A 6,000-nucleotide genomic window follows, 5' to 3' on the forward strand; every position below is an offset into this window, starting at 1 on the left:
ACCCCAGCACACAAAACAGCCTGCCCAACTTCGTGTGCGGAGCTTTGGAGCCAGCCTTCAAGCCTCTGAGCTAATAAGCTCTCTTGGAGCGGTGCAGCGACAGCCTGACTCAAAATGCCAGTGAGAGCCTGCATTCCGTGATCTGGGATCAAGCCCCAAAGACAAAGCACGCCTTGCTGCACAGTGTGCAGAGGGCAGTGGCGGAAGCTATCAGACGCTTTAACCAGGGTGTCACAAAAGTAACACTGCAATAGCCAAGAATCTGGGCTACAGTGCCAGCAGCTGTATGGTGCGCCGAAGCCTTGAGAAGTCGTTGGAGGCTTCTCATGTCAAACAAAGATCACGCAAACAGAAATGCTGTGACAAGCAAGGTTGCGAAGAGGCACAAGCCAGCAACAGACTGTGCCTACAGTCCTGGGCAACTATAGGTTTAGGTGTGTGTCGCCTTTACTTGGGAGTGTGGAGAGCTGCGAGCATGCGCTACTCTCGATGGAGGAGAGAGACGACTGGCGGCACGGCAAACGAGGATTTAATATGTACAGGGACGGTGAACACACGCGACACACAACACTAAAACCTAAAGTCAAAACTAAAGGCACTCAAAACTAAAGACATAACTCAACGAAAATGCTTACTCAATACAAAACTCTGACTAAATACCAAACTCCCAGAAATAATCTATCTCGGAGCCTAGCTCCGCCTTAATGTCTCTAAGTCAGTCCTATCCCTGACTCGTCCAAGTCTGACCACCCTGGCCCCAGCCTAACTGCGTCGCAATCAAAAACGTAGGCTCTTACGGACTGCTGACTTGAAGTTCCTTACGTCGGGTCCAAGTCGTATTCCTTCGGGTGTCGATGCTGCCGTAAATGCCGACTACTCGCGTTCTCTTTTGTCGGTAATGAGCTCGTACTTCGTTGGTGATGAGCTCGTCAGCCCGTCGATGGCGTTCGCCGTACTTAGGCCCCCTGCCTAGGCCTAGCATCGGGATGCGTCGCAACTTTTCAGGAGTGCCGACGTGGCGTCCCGAGGAGAATCAAACGTGCTGGTCTGCCGCAGAAGGGGGATCCTCTCTGGGGTGCCTGGTCCTGCGTGAGAAGCTGCAGCCCGTCCAGGAGCCTCGCCCGAACTTGCCGAGGTCGACGGCCACACCTTGGACGGCCAGCGTCGCGGACTCAACCAGACCCCCAAGTCTCCCGTCACCCGAACATAGCTGGAGATGACCTTCCTGAGACCCGGTGCCACGTTGAAACTCCACGGACAGCGCCGTTCATCTCTCGACTATGCCTCAGTTCGTGCGCCTCGCGCCGTTCCGAACACCAGGCATCGCGTGCTCCTCTTCTTTTTCGCGCCACCGGCGGCCTCTTACATGTGACAGTGTACCTTTGTTGATGCACAATTGTGCCTAGTGTGTGCAAAATAATTTTTTGTTAATTTGAATTTTGGAATTTTATGTGCCAAAGCCATGATATCCTGGATTAATTTTGACCACATGGGGTGCACTACATCACAAGAACATGTTCTTGCATTTTGGCTGCATCGAAATGTGGATGCCACTGCTGGAATTTGATCCAGATTTTTTTTTTGTGGCCTTATAAACTTTGTGTAAAGGACATAATTTGTTGTGGCCATAAACTCTGCACAACTTTATTTGCACAGGGATGCCATTTGTGTGCCTCCTGTTCAGCAAGAATCTAAAGATAAATGTGAAGTGGCTGGTGCTAGCTTTCTGGCATTGCTTTCAATGACTGTGCATGATGTTACAGCCAGTATCTCAGTGTTATTTTTGCACAGTGGCCACATATATATCATGAACTTGTTGCTGAAGGACAGTGCTACATGGGATGCAATTCATATTGCCATATTGCTAAGCCAATAGAAGGTGCTATGAACTGAAAGTTCAAACTCATTTTTCTCAGTTTTCAATTTTTGGCCATCACGCACTGTCTTACGGAGCTGTTTTGTATGTTGTTTTGGAAACCAGCAAAAAGTTTGGTATCAATACATTTGTACTGAATGAATCTAACCGATGATGTATTTATTTATTTCTAAAGTTGTCTGCCCAAAATAATTGCCACTAATTATAAATGAGAATGAGCAAAATATTCACACTATAAGTGCACTGAGAACAATAAATAGCATCACCGGCTAGAGCAACTCTCTGGCATTGTTGCCATATACTTTGCTTTTGATTTTGACAAAGTTAAGTTTTTGAAAAGTCCCGTAAGAAATCGACTAAATTTCTGTATTAAAATTTTGTATCTTCTAATCTAATGCAGATATACAAAATCTAATTAGATATTTGCAATGAGCATAAAGATCTCAGCAATACTATTAAATATAATCCAATTTATGCCAATATTAACAAAACTTACTAACATCCACCTTCTAGTGCTTAGAGTTCCCTAAAATGGAATTAAGAGGCTGTATGCATATAGTGCTGCACCTTTGCACATCTTTCTCAGTAAAGAGAACTCCTGTTAAATGGAACTAATTTCTTCGGTGCCTTGAAGTTGCATTTACCGAGAGTATACTGTATACAGCGTGGTTGAAGAAAAAAGCTATATCAAAATCAGTGGTCCTCATTCATGAATGTGTCAGGAACCCCTTGTTGACCGGTAGAAGTGATGGGGGACCCCTTACAGTGAGGGCAGGGGTGGGGTTATAAATTAACACAACATACGGCATGAAACAGGTGCCTTTTATTGCTATCTGGCACAGAATGATCAAACAAAAGTGTCACATCAATTCAATCTGGACAGCTTGTCAATACGTGGTTCATTCACGCTTAAGCAGAGATGCATATGTGCAGCCACATTCAACCTGTTTCTGTATTTGCTTTTTAAGTATGCAAGCCTGGAAAAAGCATGCTTGCATGCATATGTCAAAGAAAAATGCAAAAGCTTTACAGCCACTGCATGGAGAAGGGAAACATTTCTGCAGTCCCCAACCAGAATTCCTCAAGGCTTGCAGTGGCACACCAGCGAAAAAAAAGAAAAAAAAAGGGGGGGGGGGTTTCTTTCTTTGCAGGCCTGAGTTTCGTGGACCCTTCGTGAACCCCCATTTGAGAACAACTGATCAAGTTGATGCACTGTGCAATTCAGGAGTAGGTCACTCCATTACGGAAGAGCTTTTCATGAACAGTCATTCCGAATTTGTACACGACCTAAATAAGTGAATTGAAGAAGCGCGTTAGGGACGTATTTGACAAGAGTGGTGCTGAGTGCTTCACTTTAGCAACAGATGGGTGGATATTGAGGGCAAGTGACAGCTAAGCATGTGTTACGGCCCACATGATGGATCGCAACTTCACACAGCACGCATACGCCCTCGCCTGCAAAGCAATGAAACAGGAGCATAGGGGAAAACATACCTTATTTACTCGCATGATTTGTGCACTCCCCATCCTGCCAAAGCCAGCCCGCCGGCGTACGTGCAGAAACAGGCAGACTTTTGAGAGCCGCGCCGCGCGTATGAGCGCAGTCATACACGAGACGGGCTGCGCGTGCATAGTCCTTTCATTCTTTCCTCCAGAAGCCCTTGAGCACGCGAACTATCGGAGCCAGTGTGCCTCGACTGCCCCGATAACACTGCCCCCACTCCACCCATCTCGACACAAACACCCATCCCTTATTTCTTTTTTTCGCAGGTATTGGAATGGTGTGTGCCTTCCTCCACCTTCCCCTTTTCTTCCGCCATGAGAAAGCACGTACACAATGCACAGCGGCACAATCGGAGTAAGAATTTTCTGCATCAGAAGTTTGCGAGAGCGTCGCAGCAGCAGCTCCGCCGCGGTCGTGCCAGCCTTGCCTCTTTTTCTCTGTGTCCGTGCTGCAACGGAACCCATCCTTGGTTGATTCGTTTCGCCATCAGCCGTTTGCATTTTGGTTGCCCAGTAGCGATGAGCTAATATAACTATACAGCAAAATTCAAACACATTGTCATAGAGTTTGCCGGAGAAAAATGGGAACCGTGCCACAGCCAAGCGTTTCAATGTGAATGAGAGTCACGTTCGGTACTGACGAAAGCAGAAGAATCCGCTCACAAATACAAGACCTGAAAGAAAAGCGTTTTGGGGACGGAAACAAGGAAATTTTCCTGCTGTTGAATATAAGGGCTCAGGTCCTCCTGTCTCGCCATGTAGTGCGAGATGCTGCAGTTTGAGGCAAAAAAGATAGTGCAGGAGAAAGGGTCCCTGCTTTGACATTCAAGGCAAGCGGGGGTGGGTGACGTGCTTCATGAGACACCACCAGCTGTCTCTCAGACAGAGAACGACCCTCTGCCAGCGGTTGCCACATGATTACAAGCAAAAGGTTTCATTTACCATTTTGTGATTGGGCTTCGCAAAACTGGGAACTTCGTCATGTCCCAGATTGGCAACGCAGACGAAACGCCGCTGACCTTCGATATGGCACCTAACGCCACACTGAGCGAGAAAGGCATCTTTGATGTCGAAGCCGCTTAGATGAAGTGGCTACAAAATGCAAATGCTGCTCATCTTCCCGTGAAAGGCACTATCCTACGGGAAAAGGCTGATGAAGTGGCACTGCGCTTGGGCCACGAAGAATTTAAGTGTAGCAATGGTTGGGTCACCCGTTTTAAACACCGAAACAATCTCACCTAGTTGACTGTGAATGGAGAAATTGGCGACGTCGTTGACGACTGGCACAAGCATACGTTGGCTCCGCTGCTTCAGGAGAACGGAGATAATGACGTGTACAATTTAGATGAAGCAGCCTTATTTTATAAGATGCTCCTACTAAAACATTTGCTGCTAAGGAGACCGCTGTCTCGGGGAGAAAGCAGCCCAAGGACAGAATTGCCGTCCTGTTCAGCACGAACATGTCCGGAAGCAGCGAGCTTCCATTGCTTGTGATCGGCAGAGCGGAGAAACCCCGATGCTTCAAGAATGCGCGTCTTCCTTCGAGGGATATCATCTACACCATAATAAAACCTAAATGACGATAGCAATATTCGAGGAGTATGTGCGACTCCTCGACCAGAAGTTTGCTGCAGGAGGGCGGAAAGTTCTTTGTTATTGGTAACTGCCCAGCCCACGGTGGCATCACGAACCTGAAAGCCATCAAGATTGTCTTCCTCCCTGCAAACACAACAGCCATAACCCAGCCGATAGATGATGGAGTGATACTGCAGACGAGGAAGATTTACCGCCAGCACCTGTTGAAGCGAATTCTGCTCTGCTACGACAATGGCTAGCAGTACTCTGTAGACATCCTCGGTGCGATTTGCCTGATTGTCTATGCCTCGAAAGAGCTCAAGGCAACTACAGTGGAACCCGGTTTTACGTCCCCGGTGTTACGACGACCCGCATTTTACGACGGATTAGTCCTGTCCCGGTGAAAACCCCATAGACGCAATGCATTAAAAACCTCAATTATGCGACGCGATTTTACGCCGAACCCGCGTTACACGACGATCCACGCGGAACGGGGGGGGGGGACCGAACGGCGAACAAGAGGGAAATGATGCAGGCGTTTCGTCGCGACGGCTCTTTCAGGAGGGCACGCAATCGCGGAGGGCACCCCATCGCAAGCCGAGCGCCCAGAAAACGGTTCATTCCGGCTTTCCGCTGCCGTTCGTTTTTCCCCTCGCCCTCCTATAGCGGCCGTAGAATCGGTGGAGTGGCGAGGTTGTGGTATTCCCCATTCGCTGTACCCTTTCCGAACTCTCTCTCCCGCTCTCGTCGCGCGTAGACGCCGCCGGGAAGCGTTTCTTTCTTTGCGAGCAGCCGTTTGAAAACAACGTGGTCTTCGCTCGTGTTGTCCGCGATCGTCTCGACACGCACGGCTACGCAAGATGCGCGAAAGCGCGCAGTTTTGTCGCTCGGCGAAAAGCTGCGCATCATCGAAGAACCGAAAGGCGGCATGGAGCCACAAAAGCAAGCATCGCCCGGGAGCTAAAGATAGCGGAATCTTCGCTCAAAACTATCTTGGCGAACAAGGCTTCGATTCTTGAGAACGCAAGCAAGTTCTCAAGCGGAAG

This window comes from Dermacentor silvarum, chromosome 7 (assembly GCF_013339745.2).
Source record: "Dermacentor silvarum isolate Dsil-2018 chromosome 7, BIME_Dsil_1.4, whole genome shotgun sequence".
Classification (NCBI taxonomy): Eukaryota; Metazoa; Arthropoda; class Arachnida; order Ixodida; family Ixodidae; genus Dermacentor; species Dermacentor silvarum.